Source organism: Melospiza melodia, chromosome 2 (assembly GCF_035770615.1).
Source record: "Melospiza melodia melodia isolate bMelMel2 chromosome 2, bMelMel2.pri, whole genome shotgun sequence".
Lineage (NCBI taxonomy): Eukaryota > Metazoa > Chordata > Aves > Passeriformes > Passerellidae > Melospiza > Melospiza melodia.
The window spans coordinates 89,054,266-89,077,675 of NC_086195.1; the positions used below are offsets into that span (position 1 = coordinate 89,054,266).

Genomic DNA, 23,410 nt, shown 5'->3' on the forward strand with positions numbered 1-23,410 from the left:
AGCAAAGGCACAGTAGACAGTCCCCATGAGGACGCATTCTCCATCTGCAATGACTGAATGGAGCAAGAGCAGTGCAAATGTTGTTATGATTAGGCCTCACAGGGGATTTTTTTCATACAAGCTGTCTGTTTGTTTGGCAATTTTGAAGTGGCCAGCAGAAATGTATCACCATCAGTGATGCTCCTGTTGGAAAGGCTTACTCAGGCCCACTGTGGTGTGTTTAAGAGGAGAGGTCCCTCCTGAGAAATCATAAACTACTCCAAGTCCCACAGGAAGGTACAAAATAAGGCCCATTTTCTTGTGTGACCTGACAGCCAGTTTAACTTCAGGCAGATTTTTGGTTAGTGCAAGCAGTTCTCAATGGAGCTTGCAGCCCTAACGAGTCAAAAGAAAGACATTTGTACATGAGTCATTGGGTCAGCCTTTGCTCATGCTCCTGCCCCAGGGTGGATGCTGACACCACCTGTGCAAAGGCTGGTTGGGCTCTGCTCACAGCACTGCCCAGGGCATGGGCATACCCCACAGGGAGGCAAGGAAGGAGAGACAGTCACCCATCAGTGCTCTGGGGCTCCCTTTCCTGCTCTCACCTCTCCTGAGATTTGGCCTTGTCATCTATCATTAGCATTTCCTCCTGGTCCCTGTGATACCTGTGTTGCTCTGATAGGAAAGAAGGTCCCAAAAGATCTCCCACAACCCCTGCTTTTAGGGGAAAACAGCAGCACATTTTGCATCACACTAAGTGTGGGAGCTCCATGAAAACCAGCATTTCTCCAAGGAACAGCCCCACTTACACACCTTCTCCCAAGAGAAAGCTTGGCTCCACTTTGCTTTCAATGACTTCAGTAACAAAAACATGCAGCTCTGCCCCATGAAACTGACTGTCATCAAACTAAGAAATTAACTTTTTCTGCAGCACTATTAAGAACACATAATGCTCATAGTCCCAACTGTGAAAAATGCGAGCTTTCCTGGGGTTCAGTAAAGAAGGACTAATTTAGCCTCTGATCCCCAGAAGCAGCATACAGTTCCCAGCCCCTCGCTTTAGAAATTTTGGCTCAACTGCTAAGCCAGAGCCCAGGCACTGAACCATGAAAAAAAAATCCCTCCAAGCATTCAGTAAACAATGTCTGTCCCCAAAATAGCATTCTAGTGTTCCTGTAATGTACTTCCATGCATCAGCTTATGTGACCTTGAACTGGTATCATTTCTCACTTGGGAATTCCTCCCTAGTATTTGTTGCTACAGCTCTTGAAGTATGAAGAATGAAGTGCTGGACTCTTACACTCCTTTGTTTCTTCCTTTCATTTATTTTTGCCTTGATGGGGAAAACATATGACTGGATATGTCATTACAGGCAGACAATCTGATAATCACTAGCTGATAGGGCAGCAACTCCAAAAACCCTGTCTGCAGCCAGTTCATTCTCTTCCTGTAACATCATGAAACTGCAGGGGTCAGGGATAAAGACACTGATATTTTTTTCCTTTGCAAAAATGCTGCCATCTGTGTCCACCATGCTCAAGACTTTTGAAAGAGATATTTTGGGGCATTTCACATTATTTTTTGCTTATTTACAATGACTACCTCTTTACAGAGATCTCCACGGTAGGCTGTTTCTGTGGATCTTGATGGTCCTTATGGGTTTGAAACAGATGCTGGTTTTCACAAAGCAGTTTAACATCTTTCAAAGGTGCAGAGAGGGGGTCCCAGAAGTCCCACTACCATTTATTTCTCCTGTAGGAAAGGCAAAGTCAGCCACATCCTCTTTGTGTGAGGGAGCCGTGCTTCTTGGCAGAGGAGATGCTCTGTGGCACTGAGTCACAGGAGTGAGTGGGCATGGAGGAGGTACAGGAGCTGGTCTTCCCATGCACTTCCTCACTGTCACCTCTTTCAAGGCCTTCTGTTGCTGTCAGAGTTCCTTATTTACTTTTCACTCGTGCAATGAACTATAAGATATCGATAGAACCATAGGGGAACAAAGGGCTTAAACCAGCCACTCTCCTGCGATGGTAGGGGACAAAAAGGGACAAAAGCCCACCAAGAGAAGCAGTACCTGAGCTCTGGGGAAGCAGAAATTCTGCCAGAGCAGGCCCAGCCAGCCCTGCCCAGGCTTGCAGGGAGGGCAGGCAGGGCTGCACGGCAGCTCTCCGATGAAAGCACCTGCGAGCTCTGTGAAAGCCGACACTCTCTGCTTGCGGTGTCCCTGCCGCTCCGGATCCCAAGGCCCTGGTTTACTGCAGGAGCTGTGAAAGACAGCCTCGGGCTTCGCAGCAGGAAAAAATACAAGGGATCAAGTATACAGAGGCACCTCATAAAGTACCCTTTCAAACCACATGCGGATTTACAAGAGGGAAGTGAGTGGCCCTCGGGGGGCTTTTACTTGCCTATTAGCACTGGCCAGCGCAGGGTGCAAGCCCAGAGCCTGGGATGGAGCTGTCTACACAACCCCACGGCTTCTTTCAAGTGCAGACAGACGGCAGCACACACACCTCTGGGCTGCAGCAGGGCTGGGAGGGCACTGCTGCTGTCCCGGTCAGGCAACAGCATCCTCCAAATTCATGTCCACCAGCTTCCTCAGCGCCTCTGTCCTGCGCTGGGGAGACGCAGAATCACCCCCAGGGGAGACTTGGGGCAGCACACGGACAGCCAGGGATGTCCTCTGCTCTCGAGTTCCCCAGGAAAATGTGAGGCTGGGGAACGGGCATCTCCCTGTCAAGCAAAACACTTAGAGCCTGGCAACAGGTAAAGGCTGAAGGCATTGGAAGAAGAAGAAAATAAATAAGGCAAGAAAAAGAAGGAATAGCAGAATGGAATAAACGAGAAAAGTGCATGGCTGAAGGGTGGATCTCTTTTGCAGAGACAGGGTGAAAGAAAAGTGGTCCCTCTGGATCATAAAGGGTTGCACAGGAAGAGGAAAGGTAAAGGAAGGAGAAACATGAAGGAAGGAAAAAGAGCAAGATGTGGAGAGGCAGAGGAGAAGAAGGGGTCTGACTAAGGGAATGAAAATATAACATCGGAGCAAACAAATTCAGGAGAAATGAGGAAAACTATGTACTGGAGGAGCTGAGTAGGAGAACAGAGCTGGAGGAAATAAGCATCCAAATGAAGAAAGATTAACGCAGAATGCTCCCAAAGGAAATGAACTGAGCACTCTGAAACAGTGTCAGACATAAATAAATCAAACGGAACATTTGGACACTTGGAAAAATGAGAGGAAAAATACACAATGGTGATACACTATAGCAGGAAAAAAGTGGGGTGGCAAGAGAAAAGAAGGAAAAGCTCCTAAAACAGAGAAAAAGAGGGAGTAAGCCAGATAATCCAAGCAGTCCCAACACATTTACATGCATACTTTGAGGTGTTTGCTCTAATGAGCAGTTGGGACAGCAAAAAAAGTACAGAGTAATGCTATCACATTATTTGTATGGCCAAATGGGGATTTTGCAAGCTGGAAGATATATGCACACAATGATTGTGAGTGAAAGCTGGGGGCCAATAATTATAGCAGTAAATCATAATCTTTTTAGTATATTATCAGTTTGATACCCAAGCAATAAATGCATATGCATAAGGGGTTTGTGCTTTAGAAGTGGCAGGAAACTTGACTGAGAAAACAAAGGGAATGGAGAAACTCAGTTCTCCCTCTCTTTTGGGTGAGAAAGTGCAATGAAATCCACTCTCTCTCCATCGCTGTCGTGACCATCATTACTAGACTTGGCTGGGAGTTTCACAGTGCATTTATTTTCTAATGGGAATGCACTTACTACAAACCTGAAATTTTCCACAAGAAGATTTCGATTTTGCTGTAGAGAAAAATCCTATGAGAAAAATTTGAACCAAGTGTTTCATTTTGGGCCACTTCAACTCCAGCCAAAATTTAAAAAAAAAAAATCAATATGAAAGATTTTATTACACTACTATTAGTGGAACCTGGACGTTTTCAGCTGGCAATAAAACATCTTTAAAATTTAACAAACCAGTTTACTCAAAATTTTGTAACAGTCATAGTATCTGTAGATTTGTAGGGGGAAATACTGTGCATGAGCCTGCATATGCATATTCATCCCCCCATATGCCAACAAACAAGTGAATAAAATTGAGGGGGAAAAGGGAATAAACAAACACACAGAGTTTATCCAAATTTTGAGCTGATTGCAAATGAAAGCCATTGGGTAACTGCTCTACTAGGCCATCTGTGTATTTCTTTTTTTCTGAAGGGATTTGGTGATCCTCTGGCAGGGAGGGAGAAGGGAAAGTTGTTAAGCAGTAATTTAGAGCACATATGTAATAAGAAACACCAATCTATGTTCTGAAATGGTGAAGGGTAGGATATCTACCATAACTTTTATGAAGCAGTTCCAGTGATTAATTGCCTTTTTGCTTAAAAATATGTTGCTTTTTTCTTGTCTCTGGCTGCCCAGTTTCATATTCCAGCAGTTGGACTAGATCACATCCTTTGTCTGTGAGAGCAAAAGAGTGAACTGGGACAGAATTTCTGTTCTCTATGTACATATTTATAGATGTGATCAAGTCACCTCTTAATGTTTGTTAGATAAACAGAACAAGCTCCTCAGGCCTATCACAGTAAGCCATATTTTCCAGACTTTTTGTTATTCACATGGCTTTCCTCTCTGAACTCTCTCCAATTCAACCAGCACCCTTCTCCAGTTGGGGAAATCAGCACTAAGAATAACATCCCACAGTGGTGCCAAAGAGAGATGTAGCCTTCTGCTTCCTATTTAGCAGTCTCAGGACTGCTCCACCTCTTTGGAGGAGGATGCTTTTCCCAGCATCTCCCACCTGACTCACACACAAACACCTCGGTCCCACCTTCTTTGTAGATTTAAAGACCAGATCCACCAAACATTTGCAAGTGGTGCAGGAGAGATGTTTAGAGGTGAATTGTGGTATCCTCCTCCCAACCCCACTTGTTGTGTATGGGTGCAGGTCATCCACTTGGATTTGATTTGGGGGAACTGAATCCCTGCCACGGGAAACCAGTCAGGAAGCTGCTTCCCACATGCATCCCAGCCACTGCCGCAGGCATTAGGATCTGAATGAGCAACTGATGATTAGTCTGGGGAAGTGAACTAAGTCTGATTTGACATCAAACACTGCACCACATGTAGAGAGCCCAGTATGAGCTGCTTTAATCTGCTACTCCACTCCTATTCAGCCAAATCATTTGCTAATGTAGATATGGTTAGTGATGTCCAGAATCTGACTACTAAAAAGAAAACCAGAAACAAACTACTTGGTTGATTTCAGTTTCCTAAGTATTTATGTCCATATTTCACTCTTTTTTCCTCCTGGTTTACTTTTTAGGAACAAATATATATGAACTCCAAGAAAAACATCTTGAATGACAAAAAGACCAGCCATCACTTGTTTCAAGACTTCATTCAAAACATCAAGCAAATTATAAACTTCCACCAGCAACTGCATTTTCAGACGAATCAGTGTGCCAGCATTTAACCTACTTTCAGTGTGACATGTCAATTCCATATCTGTATACTTAATACTTATAATTAAGGAAATATTGTTTTCTCCATTAAATTTACATCATGTGTCAAGCTTAATGCCACACAGAATTCAAAGTACATTGCATCAAATACTATTAGCTGCATTGCATCAAATACTATTAGCTGCATTTACCATAATAATCTTTTCTTAAAAAATATATGAAGTTAGCTGTATAAACATTTATTAAAAGGTTTTTTTTTTTAAATTACAATCGCTTTCACAGAGTTAGTAGCAGTCTGGCAACAACTTTAATTTCTCTAAGACCAAAGAAAGCCAAATGGAAATGCACATGACTGGTGTTTTCATCCTATATGTGTCATACAAATAAGACTATATCTTTCCAGTTCTCTCAAACTTTCCTAGAGTTCAGTGTAAACTAGAAATCCATTATTCATAGCCAAAGGCGGTTTTTGACTTGTTCTTTTCAAACTTGTGGACAGAAGTTGTTCAAGCCTCTGATTTAACGTACCTGCTTTAGTAGCTGCTGTTCAAATAATTTCTTGAATTATTGTTGTAATGGAAAATACATCAAAACTATTGCAGGATTATATATTTTCAACTAGCTTTTTCCAGCCAACACAGAAAGCTTTCTCATCTTCTCACTGTTAGTATAAATAATTCTACCATTTTTATCCACTGAGAGAAACAGCACTGATAGGTTTTCTTCCCTTAAGTACATCCAAAACTTCTTGTCCTTAACTTGTATGATCTTTAAGTCTGTTGGGCAAACACCTCTATGTACACTTCTCTTGCTTCCCTTGCAAATTTATCACCATTCCTATCTTCTGATTTAAATTATTTTTTGTTGCATCATTCTTTCTTTCAAGTGTTACATGTGGGTTTTTTGTATAGTAGAACAGCTTTCACTTTAGCTATGTTGTTTTGGTTTATAAAAACTATGACTTTTTAGTGAAATGTTTTTAAACGGTTTGCAATTATCATTCACATTTTTCTGTTTAAATTCTCCCAGCAGATCTGACTTATAATTGTTTTCAGCTTTAGAAAACTGGCCTTTTTAAAGAAGCAAGAATCTATACTACTGGTTCACATTTTATTCTTTTCGCACACAAATATAATCAAGACATGATCTTCTGCACATAAGCAGACATTTGCTTCAGTTCTGTAATCAATTTCTCTCTATATGTCATAATTAGGTCAGGTTTTGCTGAAGAAATAAAATCTCTATTCAGTCATAAGGGAGGACAGAGTCAAGGCTCTGCTCCATATTTGGCAGAGAAGCCTGGACCCCTGTTGTCTTGGGTGAGAATCCTAATCCCTGAATAAGAACTCTTTGAACCCACTCTCCTAGCAAATCTATCCTTTGTTTTCCAATTTTATTCTGACTTTAAAAATAGAGTTTTAAAATTTGCTAGATTGTAGTTAGTTTTTGTGGGCAAAGTTGCATATTCATTTTCTTTTTATTCACACTTAGAATGAGAAAAATATTCAGACTGCCTCAAACAGATGTTTTATTTAAGTGACAAAGAAAAAGGAAAAAACTTACTTGTCTAATTTTTGCCAACCACTTAATATTCTAGTTGTGCGTATTATCTTACCCAACTTTGGTACCATTACATGAAATATACACCAAGTTACCCAACATTGATGGGTCAGTAATGACTGAACTTGTTTGCATCATGTCCTTGTACAGCTTCATTCTTTACTTGCTTGGGAGACTGATTTTCTGCTGAGCAAAAGTGTATTGTCCCTCTTTTATATTTCTTCTTCATTATGACTTTAATTTCCTCCTGGCTATTCAAACCAACCCCTCCACCAGTAAATCGTTTACCTTCCCAGTAAGTAAATTACACCCAAACTTTACCTGCCTTTCCTCTTGGAGAAGGTAGATAAACATCCTCAAAGCCATCCTTCCATCTCCAAATGTGGTCAGCTTGCAGCGTCCAGCTGTGTGTTACATCCCAGCCACTCTCTTCAGGTTGCCTCCCTCTGCTTTAGGGATCCAAATGTATGTCCCAGAATGCCACCTAAAAAATTCAGGGCTGTCATCAGAGTCTTTTTCTTTGAATCCAGGGTAATGAAACTTAACAAGACCAGTGTTTAAGACCTCCTCAGTTTTTCCAGGTCCCTTGAGATCTGCAATTGCTTCTGCTACCCAGTGCCATCCTCTTCTGATCCTTCAGCACACCACTCTTACAAAGGCCCTCTTTTCTAGATGGTCCTCTCCCTTCAATGGAGCTACATTCACTTCTGACAGTGATTGTCAGAGACTCTATTGCATGTGCCTGCCTCAATGTTCACAGCCATTACTTTCAGATGGATAAATTGCACTCATCATCTGTGTTTTTGTCATTTCCTTCACATGGCCTGCACTGCAATTTAATTGGAAGTAGGTTGTGGTACAGAAGGCAATCACACACCTGGGATGCACATCTCTGCTCTGGGACCCAGGTCGGCCCACTTTGAGTGGCCTGACTGATTTGAATATGATGGTTTGGGCACAGGAAGCCCAGAGCCTCCAGGGAAGATCTTTCCTAAGACAAATACTTGGTCATGTATCTCTCAGAGATGCAGGCATTAGAAACATTGAGACTGGATTATGTTCCATTCAATATAATAGAGAAGCTATAGACAGCAAAATACAAAAATCTTCCAGGGCTTCATAAATCCCTTCCTGTAGTCTGACACCACCTGTATTTGTTGCCTTTTAGACATGCTACAAGACCCATGTGCTGGATCTGCTCTTTGAGGAGCCTTAAGAGGACTGGTTGATGAATGGGGCTCCAGTGTTTATTTACTTCAGTTTGGTAGAAGCAGTGAGTCAATTATATTGCATTTCAGTTTTCCAGTTCTAAATTGGCAGAGTGCTTACAGCCTATGAAGGAACACATTTTGTTTATTTTAAATATCTAAAAAAAATTTGAATAAATAAAATTATGCAGTTGGTATAAGATTTATGATGTCCTGAATTTTCCATGATTTTAAGTGGTTGGTTTTGTACATGACGTGTTACTCAAGTATGCAGCCCAATACCAGTCTTGTCTGGCTTTTGGAACAAAAGATCTTTTGTTGTGGTGAATCACAGAGAAAGCTTTGCAGGTCCTGTTTTCATGATGACAATTATAAGCAAGAATTCCCATAAAGTCCCATCACCCTTTCTGAAGAGGAAAAGTTAAGATTCATACAGCACATATACTGCTATCTGTCAGAGTCAGAAAGCCCAACAATTAAAAAAGAAAAATAATTGCTGAATAACTTCACTTTCTGCCATCATTTTCCACATAAGGTATCCAACCTGTCATTCAGCAATGAAGAGACAGAACCATAAAGTCTCTCAACACCATTCATCCAGTTATGTGCCCCATTAATTTCCAATCAAATTAACTGACAACAAACTGACTGCCTTCTAAGACAAGAAACTGAAATTTTCAGAACTGAAAGTTCTCTTTGTCCTGGTAATGTTGAGAGTTGATTTATGAAAAATACTCTTACTTAATAATATATGAATAGAATAGGTACTAGAACACATCATTCGTGGATGTTGTACAGTCCTGTGACTGTTAACATCTTCAAAGCAGATACTCATTTTAGCCAACTCCTTGCCTAAGTGTTCCAATAAAATGTGTCTTGAAGTCACTGGGAGCCTTTCTGCTCACTTCAATGGACATTGGAGTAGCTTCTAAAAAGTTATCAAGGCTTAACAGTTGAGCTTTTAGAGGCTTTTCTGGCTGTTAGAACCAGCTTTCCTTTAAAATAAATTTTGATGTCAGGAAGGCTTCCTAACATATTACCAAGAGGGCCATGAAATGTTTGGCTAATCACAAATCCTTTCACACCAATCAGAAACTTTCTAACACACTAAATAGCTACAGTTAGGTCTGGCAAACTCTTATTTAAAGCACTTTAAGGTAAATATGGAAATTAAGAGATTTGAAAAGCAGTGTGTTGGGCGAGTTATTAACCGAAGTAATCTGGGCCTCCTTACCCATGTGCCACCATATGCTCTACGTTCTTCCTTAACCTTATCCTAATGTGTTTTCCTTAAGGCTCTTTTCCACTTCCTTAGTTCATGAAATAAAGCAACATTAGCTCGTCTCAGTGTTAACAGATGTTGTGAGGAATTATTTTAAAGTCACTTGTATCCTGTATCTCTCCATATCTTTCAGCTTGATTGCAGTGAATTTTAGGAGGTTTTGCCCAGAAAAAAACCCCCAAACTATAGGGATTTACACCACACCCTCACTACCATTAAATAAACCTAGCATGAAGCTAAATCAATGCAATCCAAGTATTTTTATACATTTTAGAAGTCTTTTCACATCCTCATTTCTCCCTTGAATGGGCAGAGATCCAGTTTGGGACACAGTCCATACACTTTATACTATTCATGTGCAGCTCTGATTTGGAAAATCAGAGAGTGGTGGAACCTCAGAGCAGAGAGAAATTATTGTACTCACCACTCCCTGCTTTACAGACATAATAAAAAATCTGAAGTTTCCGGAGCAGAGCAAGAAGCTCTAGTGGATGCTTATATTATTGTTGTTGTTGTTGTTGTTATTAACTGTCTTTCAGTGGTATTCCTGCCCAAATACAGCTTCTTAGAAGAGAAGTTGCAGTAGTTAAATAGTTCAGTAAAGAAGAAGGAACGCATAATGGGGGAGTTTTAGAAGTGCACATCCAGTAAACTCAATTGAGCACCCAAAATTTTGCCTATCTACTTGAAGCTGACATGACAGTAGCAGCACTAAGGAGGTTTCTTGGTAGGCATGGACCGAAAGTTCAGCAAAGCAGGTGGAAATAAATCACTTTAGTGGGCTGCTGTTTAAACCTCACCGGTTTCAGATCAGGGAGCATTTTATTTAAAATTTTTAATGCCACTAAAAAAACCCAAACAAATATCTGAATGGGACTGGGTACAGATCATACTTCCTTCTGATTTAGGCTCCCCACAATTCCTCCAACATGAGCAGCAGGACTGGAGCACATTCATGTTAGGGCACAACTTGGCCCACTGATGTCAGCTATTTGAATACACATACAATATGCTGTAAAAGCAAGTATTTATGAAGACTGGACTGTGAATGTGAGGAGAAGGGGCTAAATCATATTCTCATCATGAATGAGTGATGACACCCTTTTATCCAAACAAAAGAACTAATGTTCTACTGGAAGGATAGCCTGCGGCAGGATTGCTTTAGGAGAACAAAGGCACTTGGTTTGTTGGAGCATATGCAGTAAGACTGCTGACAGATCAAGCAAAAAACACAATTTAGCTAAAGAAGAACATTTAGATCTGTCCTGTGGATGGGACCAGGGGTCTGGCATTTACAGATTGCACATTGGTTAATGAAACAGAAACTGGTGACAAAAGTTTGATAAAAATAGTAAGAGGGAGGGAAAGAAATCATGAAATGCACAGTTCTCACTTGTGGTCACTGGGACAGAAACATGGTTCACACTCAAACTCCTTCCCTGCATATCTTGCAACTCACAAGATATGCAGGGAAGGAGTACCAGGTCTGATGGATGAGTGCAGAAAAATATTTCAATTTGCATTATGATGTCTTCAGCAGCACTTCAGCTGCTGAAAGATATATTGGGAAAGAGCAGGCATCAGAGTAGTCTTTAGCTCAGAGGGAAATTGCTCCCAAAAATCAAATTGTGATTTATTTGTGAGCACCAAGTTGTGAGAATATTCCCTGAGAAACTCCCTCTGGTGAATGGCAGTGGCGTACATCCTTTAGGCTGCACTGCTGTTTCTCCTGGTCTGCTCTGTCACTCTGCTTTGGCTCCAGCAGCCCCTGTGAGAGGCCCAGTAGGAGCAGAGCAGGAAGTTCTCCTGGACAAGGGCTTCATCCATAAATACCACATCACTCTGAGGAAATTTCAGTGCCCACCTCCATGTACATATGGGAACACCAGCAAATTCCAGACCATGCATCCTGGCCCCCAAACCCACTTCCAGTTTGCTAAGGAGAGTTGTCTGAAGACACAGGCAAGAAGTGCTGGCCATCCTGACAGGCTGTTGGGTTTGCAAGCCACCCTCAGCCATTTCACGCCTGGCTGCGCACTTGCTCCTCACGAGCACTTGCTTAGGGGATGAGAGCCCCTATCCCATGCCCCAGGAACTCAGCATTTGTATGATTTATATGATTTATTTGTGCATTTTGCACCACGTATGGGACACGTGTGTGTAATGTAGCCATGGCCCTGCCCTCCCCAGATGACAGCATCGCAGCGCAAACATCACGGCATCACTGATGCCAAAACACAAACACCATAAAGCAATCATCACGCTATTGGGGCTATAAACATCACAACATCAACCCAGACCCTAACAGCACTAATTCATTCCTTTAGGCAATGCTCCAGGAAAAAATGACAAAAAAAAAAAGGGCGGGGGGGGAGAAAAAAAGAAGACAGGGAGATGGGTGGGTGGCACATGCAGGTGGGGAGTGTGGGCACCCAAACAGCCCCCTCCCCCTGGGGTCCCCAAGGGGTATCTGCACTTTATTAAAACTGGCTCTTCTCATCCCTGATTCATGCATCTCAAATCAGGATGAAATCCTGTAACCACATTAGTCAATCCAGACAGATTCATCCATTACTTAATGCATTACTCAGATTTCAGTAACAGAAGGTATGTGATCTAGAGTCAAGTTCTGTTATGCTTGGATGAAAATAAAAACACTAAAAAAGTTCATCGTAACTGCACCTGTGGGACAAGATTCACTGATTTTGGGAATGATGGCTGTGAGTTTTCTAGCAAGTAATTTTAAAAATACACATCTCCGTTTACATTAACAGCTTAATTCTGATGATCATGTCAAAGGCCTGATTGACTAGCAATGAGCTACCTCTGTCAACAGAAAGCAAAGGGACATTTTCCTCATCATTATTTCAGCAACTAGGTTTGGTCCTGTCCAGTTTTTCCTACAGTAGCAGGATAGCATAGAGGATCTATGGCTGTTCATTAGGAAACAAAAACATACAGGGGAAAAGCCAAAGTTAAGGCAAGAGAATCATGCCCACTATTTCACAGTCCAATCTGGAGAGAAAAAAATAAAAAAGCCTATAGCTGAGTGTTTCAATTTCAATTCAAATTTATCTATCAGAGCTTGTGTGGGCAGGAGCATAACTTACGTTTTTTGCCAAGAATCATCTCCCAAAGGTGGTATGTGACTTGAAAACAAAGAAAACAAATTTCAAAAAGGTAACAAACCTCCACTGCTCCTCACCCACTCTTGGTTTGACAGCAGTTTGGGCTTTAGTGAATCGTTGGGCTTTTGTGCATCGTTCTTAGCAGCATAATTGCTGGCTATGGCCACTTTGGCTGGAGGTATCCCTGTCAGAGGATACAGAGGTGTTTGCTGCTTTGCTGTTGCCGCTCAGGAAGTCTCCTTGGCCTCTCAAGCAATGTCACCAAGGACAGAACTAGATACATGAAGACAGATGTTTTTTCATCTTTGCTATCCTGGTTCCTGCCATGGCTTCCTTATTTCTCCTCTCCAATCCAGCGGGACAGCAGTTCTGAGGCACTCTGTGAGGGTGAAGGGAATGAGGTGCTTCTAGATAAGAACCTTAAGTGACTCATGCAGGGCAGGAGAAACTTCCCTAATCCTCAGCATCTTGGCCCAACTGTGCAGTGATGCTCTTCCACGGGCATGCTTGGAGGAAATCTGATAAAAGCTAAATCAGAGCTAGAAGTCCCCTGAGTCCCACCAGTATTCACATGCCTTTAGAACCCTTCATCCTACCATCCCCTGCACCCAGCTTGGTACCTCCTCTGCTAACCCTGCCTGATTTTGTCTGCTCTGGCCCACTTGTGGGGACCAAATATCTTGCTTATCCCAGGCCCAAGACATCCCTTGCAGCTGGTCCACACTCTTCTTGTTCAGTATAGATCAAATCAAAGAGCACATGGATAAAATGAGATGATCGGCGCTGATGGCGAGAAGTAACCCTAAGTTCATCATTATGCTTATACCAAATAAACACCTACACTGTGGCCCCCAAATACAGCTAAAACCATGAAACCTGCTGGAGCTCATCTCCATCTTTCATCCTCTCCCTCTTCCTATCACCGTCTCCTCAGCATGTTTGCAGGCATTGGGCAGAGGAATTCAGCACAACCACACCCTGTGATCCTGGGTTCTGACCTCTTGGTACTGCCCACAAGTAGAGAACTTCAGTAACCCCTGCATGCAGCTCACTGAAATTTCCTGTCAGGGTGACACATGCCACTCAGAGCCTGTAACAGGGACCCCTTGAGGCTGACTGTAAATGTCGATGTAGAAACACCCGGAGAGTGTTTGGGAGGAAAGCCAGAAGGTGAGTTTGTGGGACTTCATATCTGCAGCCTTGTCGATGTGTGTGTTGAAATCTCCCAGGATGACAAGTCAGGGTATTTCATCACCATTGTCAACAAGGTATCAGTGAACTCCTTTATGAACCCTTTAGTCTGTAGAGGTCTGTAAATGAGCATAAAACTCTGTGTTAGCTTTGGCTCAGGTTTCTATTGTCAGATGAATGAATTCAAACCTTACTCTCAGCCTCCATTAGAGCTGCCAAATCCCACCCAGAGGAACTATCTGGGGCAGCAAACTGCTTTATCAAACCTCTGTGCCCCTGAACTTTTTGCCAAGTGCTGTGCATGATCTCCTTGCTTTGCAGAAAAAATCATGCACCTCCAGGAATGTTCACAAACAGCACAGATTCTTTCTAATCCTGTTCATCAGGTGACAGGAGACTTCCCACCCTGGGGGACTCCATATTCACTCATCAAGGACTATCAAACTGTAAGTGCATGAGTTGGGGCTTCAGCAGCTCACCTGCAGGAACCTGGAAGTGTTGGATTTTTTTCCCCAGTGGGCATCTGGCTGTGTGTTTCTGACAGGTTAGTTTCTTTCTTACCTTGCTCTGAAGTCTCCTGTCAGAGCTGAAGACAGTGCTCAGGTGGGTAGCACAGAAAGTTGTCTCTATTTTTTCTCTTTCTTTCTTTCTTTCTTTCTTTCTTTCTTTCTTTCTTTCTTTCTTTCTTTCTTTCTTTCTTTCTTTCTTTCTTTCTTTCTTTCTTTCTTTCTTTCTTTCTTTCTTTCTTTCTTTCTTTCTTTCTTTCTTTCTTTCTTTCTTTCTTTTTTTTTTCTTCTTTTTTTTTTTTTTTCTTTTGGACTGTGATAGTAGAAGTACTCTAAACCTTTTAAAGCCTTTTAAATTCTACAACTTCATTGTCATTTAGTAGAAGGCACTGCTCCCTGTAGTTGTAGCAGACTTTCTCTCAGAATGATTCAGATTATTTGAGGGCACTTTTCTGAGACCCATTCTGCCCTTATTTGCATCTTCCCTAGGTCTGCTCAAGCATTGTTTGTGTCCTACCCAGGCAAGTATGTGGAGCCGTAGATAATGAAAGCAACAGTAAGAACATGAGTGCCAGCAGTAGCCACTGCTCCTGATAAACAGAAAACCAGGGCCACCCCTGGCTAAACGAGCAGACAGTGACCTTGCTGCTAAGTGAAGAAAAGCACCCTCTTTCTTGCTCATAACACGTGGGCTATATGTAAAAATAGCCACTAGTCAGCAGCAGCATGTTGCTCACATGTGTGGGCAATATGAGAACAAGTTTATCTCCAAGCCCCCTTTCTCCTATTAGTTCCTCATCTTTGATTTTATGTGGGTTATCCAAGGATGAAGGTTATCTGAGGACTTATTTTCAGCAACAGATATTTTTAAAGGGCTGGAGGTTATCTGAGGTTTAGCTTGAAAATAACAGTACTTTGGAGAGCTTGCAGCCCCACCTAGTATCATTTAGTTGAAGATATGCCCACATGCACAACTAGTCAATTCACTCTGGTAATTTAACAGTGTTGTTGAATTCTTCACTGATGCAATGGTTTCATTTGCCAGCTTTTATAAATAACACTTTCTAAAAATCTCTGTTTACCCAGGACATCCTGCCTAACAGTGTTTTGGCAAAGGGTACTTGTTCCTTCGTCATTTTGTAGCAAGACCTCAGCAAAGCAACACACACAGACATGAAGCTGCCAGCCCCTACAAAACCCCAGTTCAAAACACAGAGCAAAATCTTCCTCAATAGCACTCTCTAAACCCATTCTTAAATTTCAACTTTACCCTCCCAAAAAATTCAAATTAACAGTCTCAGGTTTTCTCATTGAGGTACCCAGTGGTCACAGACTGTGTCATCTAAAGTTCACACTAAGTTGTAGCAAAAAGGGTGGTTAACATGTACACTCTTGGCATAATGAAACTACCGACAACAGGGCAAAAGCCTGTCTGGGCACAGAGGTTTCCTATAGGCAGATCCTAAAACATGCGACAGACTCACCAAAAAACCAGGGGGCTGGATAAATTTCATTGCAAGCAAGTACTCTGTAAGACAGTACACACTTGTTTACCTTCTTTTTCTTACTAAAAATCCAAAGAAATACTGATGAAAGAAGACAGAAACTGGAAAGGCTGTGGTGCCATCTGACAGACTGTCCTATTCTGCATGTCCCTGAGGAGAGAAAGAAGGATCAAGGATCAGAGTTAGTCACCTTGCCCAACTCCAGCTGGACGGGACTGGGAAGTCCTGATAACGAGACCACGCTTGCCCCAGGCAGGTTTCATACTACTGTGTGGTAGTACATCTCAGACCACAGAATGAGCTGGAAGAAACTTCTCCTGCAATGCTTCAGACAACTTTTAAAACTATGAAAACAGCCACAAACTGGGACCTTGTCTCCCATCACCTGCACGTAAGCAAACATCGGCAACTTGCCCTTTCTGTGGAAAGCCGTGTCCGCCTTTGTTTTAATTGAGCTGCTGAAGAGAGGACACCGATGTGGTTAGAAATAGCACATTGAGAGGTCAAGAATTCAATCTGTTCTAGAGAGGCCTACCGCTGGTTTTCTTGGCAGGGCTCGCAGGGGCTGCCGTCAGCCAGTCCCCAGGAAGCTTTCTCGCTCACGGAGCGAGGGCGGTGCGAGTGGCCAACATTCAGCCTTGGCTGCCGAACCAGAGGAAGGTTTTCAAAATGTCAGCTTGGATCAACCTAAATCAATTTTCCGAGGCACAAAGGGATGGAGGGGGAACTGAAAAGCGTCCTTTACTTCTGTTTCACATCTCACAGTTTCATTTTCAGTTACTGGAATGAAATATAGAGGGAACAAAAGGCCAGGCAAAGACCTGTACCTTCCCTATACCGTAGCCCAGCTTTTAAGGAGTCCAGGATATGAGTAATCCAAATTCACTTATTTTTCCCCATTCACACTTCCCCCATGCACTTCACAAGAGTGTTTCAGAAACCTTCCTCATGGCTTTCTGGCCATGCCCCACCAGTCAAAGCCAGCTGGTCCCCAGGACAGGCCAAAGATTCTCTTTGCAGGGTATACCATGCAGAATGTACATATTGGGACTGGCAACATGGGTTCAGAGCCTCTCAGACCCTCCTGCAAGAGATACTTGGCTGCCTCATACATTCTCTGCATGCTCTATGTACCTTGTGATTGCATGAGGGTGTTAAGACATCACCATGAATTTCAGGAGTGCCCCATTGCACACACAGCTTCAAGCACATGGGCTCATGATTCACTCAAGATGACTGCAATCACATGAATGGAGTGTCTTGTTTCATCTTGCTTTTTTTAAAATTTCAACTGGAGGGAGATAGTCCATCCTAAAGCCCCAGGCTTTGGCCCACTGCTCCACACATCTGAAATCTGATGACTGTGTTTGGCTTCAGGCTGGCTGCAACCTGCAAAGACTTTGAGAATTTAAGGCTTGCTGTAGTCCAGTTCCATGGGATACTAAGCAGTAATAACTAATCAGAAGTAGCCATTTGGGGTTGCTGTTTATGATGCTGGGATTGTGCAAACCCTTGCATTATTCTCCAAAGGCAAAATATAAACGGACTCAAAAGAAAAGTACCTTTCTAAGAGTAAAGCATTCTGCTGAAGGCACCCGTATAGAGAAGGGCAACATCAAGAGCAAAAGAAATCTTCAACATGAGGAAATAGGAAGTCAGCATCAAGAGAGGGCAGAGAAACAGAGAGATTTCCCTTAAGAAAAAATGCCATGGTACTGCATTCAGTATTCAACATCCCCATGCCCTGGGCAGCAACCAGAAATCCTTCATATTAATGCCAGTAAAGGCACAGAAATTGCTTTCCTAAGTTACAAAAACAGCCTGGGCTCCAGGGGATTCCCTGTCCCTCTGAGCAGTTTGTGCCCATCTGTGTTGCAGATAGCAATCATTATCTCATCCAAGAGAAAATGAGCAGCGTTTGCAAAGAAAAGGCAGAAGAACAGCAGCCTTTGCCAAACCAAAGAGGGGCCACCAATAAGAAGATGGTTATTTTTCAATAAGGGCCTATTTTTACTAAAATGTGATAAAATGTGCATCATTGTGAACAGCCACACAAACACAAATATTGGCATCCATGTGACATATGACCTTTGTTCCTATGGTGATTTTGTTCAAAAGAAAAATATGTATCACTGACTCAGTATGTTTTCTTAGTATGTAATATTAACATAACAGTATCTTACAGCATCACTACAGTAAGCTTGTGTCAGCACTTCCATTGCAAATAACCCTCTTCAGGACTGTTTGGATGAGGCAGGATATGTAAAAGACTGTTTAGGGGCAGAGTTTCAGTCTTAATTGTGAAAGCATTTGTTCTGTTAAATTAGAAGATGTACAGGCTTCTTGGCCTCACATTTGATCAATCATTACTTAAATCCTGTTCTGGGCAATAGTGGTTTTTGTGGATGGGATTATGGCTATCTTTTCATAGCTAGGAAAGGAATCTTGGCAAATAACATTATTGTAACATTAGTTTTGCAGTATGCACTGCTATTCCTGAAGAACCAACTCTTGGCTTTTGTGAACTTCTGAGAAAATCTTTCTTGGCTTTTGTTTATTTGTTTGCTGCTCTGTAGAAAAAGTAAAGTTAACATGCCCTTTCTTCTGTCTTCTGTTAACTTTAAAGATTATAATACCCCAAGTCAGATGTAAGAAGAGGAAGAGCATTCATTTTAACTAATATTTTCAGCCTGTAACTTTTCATGGTTATAGGTTGAATATATATATTCAACTTACATATATATATAAAATATTATATTTATGTCTAGAAATATCATTTATAGATAGATGTATATTCAGGATTATATATAAATAAATATATTTAACAAATATTTTCAACCTTCAAAGGTTATAGGCCCGTGACAAGATTTGTGGCACTCAACAAAGTTAAACTGACTGTGTTAACAGTGTACTTAAGCAGAAAAGTTAGAAAACCCTGCAGTCCAACCTACATAACCACTGCAATTGAATCAGGGTTTCTGGCTTGAAGTATGATTACAAGTTACAGAAGTTACATCCATGGCAGCCTAGGTTTTTTGCTGGGTTTGTGTACAATGCACATGTTCAACAAAGAGGCAATCCAGTATTAGGAGTGTTTGTGGATAGACAGGCCAGACAACTGGAAGTCATTGGAGGGTAAGAAAGTGGTCATGGTTATATAGAGCAGTATTTTTATATCTATTCTAATGTGTATCAGAAAATAAATTTCCCCATACTATAAATTAAAGAGTTCTGTCTCAGCCTATAACAGCAAGAGAGCTGTTAGAATATGAGGTTGTACCTAATTTGGGGAATAGTTTTCTATATAAATCTCTAAAGCCAAAAGAATGGAGACAGTAGTAAAAGTCATATACAGTCACTATTAATAGTGTCCGACAAGCCTAAATATTTTTCTAATACTCTGTATTGTGCTAGTGAGTGGTAGATGTAGCATGTATGCAGAGCTGCTTCACTGTGAAAAAGCCTTTATCTGACACCAGAAGGGACTTCATGCATCTTTAATAGTATTTCAAATTACAGCCTCAAATATTTTTAGAACATAGGAGAGACATATTGGGAGGTACCCGCAGGTGGTACTATTTCCTTCTTTGTGGATGTTCCACAGAATAAATGAATTGTTTTTCCTTTAGAAAGAGAGGTGGAGAGAGAGCTAGTGAAAGAAAAAAACCCAGCATTGTGGGGTTAGCAGATCTAGAGGAGTAGTCATAAAATCTACAATATGTTCATAACACATGTCAGTGTAAAGACGTACGACTCTCCTGATAGACTGCAAGAGGTTTGTTGTACTGCAAATTAAAATAATATCACAGACCAAGGAGGACATGGGCACAACCCGGCCCCTAGGAAGGACATGCAAAGAGGGCAGCAAGAAAGCTCTCCTTTCTGCTTCTCGGGCTGGGGCACTAACACGAAGGGAGGGGCAAACTCTAATCCCTCCGACATGGAGAAAAAGGTACTTGCTATCTCCATAACAGAAAATAATTCAGAGGCGTGGAGCTAGATCCTGAGGTGTCAAACATGCTGCTCACAGCCAAGTGCCAGATCCAGGAGGTGGCTGGAAGTCCTCACAAACACCCATTTGCCCCCTGTTTCCTCCTCCCTTTTTTCGGCCTCAGCACATTGGTCTTCCTGGGCTGGTTTTCAGAGGTGCCTGTGGATTGAAGGGGCAGCCTAAGCACCTGACTTCAGCAGTCTGGATTGCCCATCTGGGGCTGTGCAGCTCCCAAGCTATCTGTCAAAAAACAAGTCTAGCTCTTGTCCTGCTCCCTTGCAGAGAAAGGGAACACTTGGCTTCAAAATAAGGGGCTAGGGAAACACAGGCTTATTCTCAGAACCCAGTCATGTCTGTAGCACCTTTAAAACTAAGTCCTTCCCCTTTAACACTATTTCTTGAAAAATCCCTGTTCTTTTCCCTCCTTGATTGTTTCATGGCTGTGAATCTCCCTCTAAAATGAAAATAATGCACATTGCAGTCTTCTTGGTTGTAGGGGCTTTGAATTGCCAAGTATTTTCATGGACATTAACAAAGGAAAAAACTGAAAACTGGCACAGCTTTCTCTTAGCTCAGTTTGTCCTTTTAATACTTGTTCTATGGATGCAAGCCTTACTGTCAGGTCTATTCTTTATGAGATGGAAAGAAGCTCTTCTATTCTTATAATGGGTTTCATTGAAAAGCAAAGCCACTTCTCTGCATTTATTTAAGTGCAGAGCTAGAATAGAGACCAGCATGATGAATTTTAAACAGAGTTCACATCTGGTCCAGAAACCACAATCAATTTATTGCTGTATCTGAAACATTTTCAGCATCTGTCATATAATATATTTTCACACATTTCTAACAAGACATTTTCTTGGACATAACATAGACAGGTATATCTGTCAGTTCAATTTCATGCAAACGAAATAGAAGAATTTTTTGGCATGGATTATTATACTGTCTTTGGAGCAGTGTAACTATCATGTGAAAAGGGTATTATTTAGGGATGCCAGAAGCTCAGCAATTTCTTCCAAAATGTGGAACTACTGACTACACAGCAGATTTTTTTTTTCTAAATCTATGCCTTCTTTTTTTCCATTTTGATAGAATCCATTATCCAATGAATTTAAGAGAAAGGTGCATACCTAATATTATAAAACCTATCTTAGCTCATTCTGGGAATTCTCATGTTTTATGTTAAAGTGGAATCTTCCACTCATGATGGCCATTTAATCACAACTTTATTCAAAGTTTTATTAAAAATTGAATGGCAATACAAATCATATTAAAATTCTTAAGAACTTCACGTTTTCACCCAAACCTGTCATGGGCTTTCCCACACAGAACCACAGATGTATCAAATAGCCTGACAGCACTGCAGCCCTATAAATAGGTACGCCAACTTGCCCCCATATTGGCCCCAGAACAACCATTTACCACCTCATTTTTGGCTACATAAACTGCCTCTAAGCACTTTCTCATTTGAAAACCCTGGGGTTCCTCTAAGAGCACTGCATCAGCAGACAAAGTCCTGCACTCCTCACCCTTTCCCCTATGCTCACATAAGATCGTCCACAGCCATTACTTCTCTTTTAGATTAGAAAAATAGAAGGAAATCGGGGGCCTCACATCCTAGTGATAGTTTACTTGGTTTGTTTGCCCTTTATTATTCCAATGGAGAGAAGATTAAGTTTGTCAGGGCATACTGGGGCACATGCAAGCCTGTGCTTTTGCTGTAAGCACACTCGAGAAGTTGGCAATCATGTGGGCCTGCTGCATCACAGTTCCCCACAGTGGGAGGAAGGCCCTGAGATGATTAAACATCTGTTCCTATTAAATTAATGTCTGCCATAATTAAGGGTGACATTTAGCTCCTTGATCCAAGAAGGAGGACCACACTTGACTATCTGGACCAGGTAAAACACATGGTCCCATCTGGGCAGAGGGATTTTGGTCTTTTGAAATCGGCTTAGGCATTGGCTATAAAACCGAGCAAAGTAATCTGTAGCTGGAGGAAACACTCAGGTAAAATTGATGGAGGATTGGGAAATTTGTAAGCAATGACTGTCCAAGGTTGCTCGCAGCATGGAGGGGATGTGAATGGAGACCTGGTACCACAGGGCTTGGTGTCCCTCTGCAACAGGATGCCATAGGCTGGTGGGTCACAGCTGGGTGGCAGACATAGGTTCTGGTGATCCCATATCAGTATTTGCCAATTTTCTTAGCTTTGTAGAAATCTTTCCATCACTGGACAAAGAGGAAAGTCTTGTGAGGACAGAAGCAGAAAGCAGCAGCCTCCCCTCCACCCCCATGAGTCTTGTGCCCCAGGGATGCTCAGCAGCTTGTTTTCCCATGCCAAAATCTGTGTGGGAAGTGACAGTGCATCAGTGGCCAAAGCAGGACAAGGTTGGTACCTTTTTGTTGGGCTGTGGTGCTCTCAGGCTTATTGTCACCTCTGAGTTTCTCCCCCAGCAGCTCTAGATAAGGCTTGACTCAAATATAGAGCTTGAAAAAAAAATGCCAATTTGATTTCTATTGCATTTTATTTTGTAATAAATGTTTTATTGACTTTCTTGGTAAGGCTGTGGCAGTTTGAAATTTTGTTTTTATGAAGCTGAGGTATTTATATAATGTAAAGACCTTGTGCTCAAAACAAAACTTAGGAGCCTGATTCATACTATCACTCTTGTTTTATTTTTCTCCACTATGAATTCAGGTTTTCACAAGCAGATTGTCTCAAGATATTTCATGTGGGCTTGGTTCCACTGTAAATATGAATGTATTTCCAGTGAATATGCCACATGAAGGTTGCCAGCTCCTTTGAATAAGTTTAACCATTTGACTACTGAACGGCATAGCAGGTGTATGGTGCTGAGAAACTCCGTTGTCTCGTGTACATCTAATAAACATCTGTTTCAAATTAAAGTGCTGATATCTTACTGACACACCATTCTTAAAAGAAGTCCATAATCATTACAATGGCACAGGCCAGCAAAGGGTTAAAGTATACCTCCTAATATGGCATGCCCTGACTTAATAAGAAATAGCATTTCGTTAAGACAATTAGGTGATATCTAAAGTTTACTTAGAATAGAGTTTTTCAATATTTATTTCCAATTATTTTAGCCTCAAAAAGAGGACACAGTACTTCACATGTGACTCTGAAGAACTCTACTGTCCTCATTTAATTGCAATGTTTTAAAATAACTACACATTGGCTTTAAGTACCAAGTTACTCATTAAAATACAGGACCGATGGGTTACAGAAAATCACCTGTGGAAAGAGCAGATTTTTATCTTTTTCAAAACACTGTGATATGTGTTGCCAAGATTTATAATTTCCCTAGAAGCTGTAAATCCAACTTTCTCCAAAAGGCACAGAGAAGTCAAGTACTGTTCTGCAACAAGAAAGCCAAATCTAAGGAAGAAAACAGACTCTTGAGGAAGTGGAACACATCTATTTACACATCTGCAGTCATTTGGGACAACTGACGTTCAAAAAAAAAAGAATTCTCACATTTTTCTCCCACTTAAGTCATAAATAGTTGAGACAAGGTCCTCACCTGCCTTAAATTTTGCTAGTGTGCTGT

The 23,410-nt window shown here is 41.6% G+C and overlaps 1 long non-coding RNA gene across 8 annotated transcripts in view; it reads right to left on the minus strand.

The window, feature by feature from the left end:
* Nucleotides 1-14,495, minus strand: part of LOC134414544 (uncharacterized) — a 100,171-nt gene extending 85,676 nt beyond the window's left edge. For 3 of the 8 annotated variants that reach the window (XR_010026770.1, XR_010026766.1, XR_010026772.1), the window contains exons 1-3: nt 14,395-14,495; nt 12,720-13,952; nt 7,346-7,508 (exon numbers count right to left, since the gene is read on the minus strand). This is a non-coding gene — a long non-coding RNA (uncharacterized LOC134414544). Of the gene's footprint in view, nt 1-7,345; nt 7,509-12,703; nt 13,953-14,394 lie in introns of all 8 variants that reach the window. The other 5 variants (XR_010026767.1, XR_010026771.1, XR_010026769.1 and 2 more) reach the window with 5 other exon arrangements.
* Nucleotides 14,496-23,410: the final 8,915 nt, after the last annotated feature.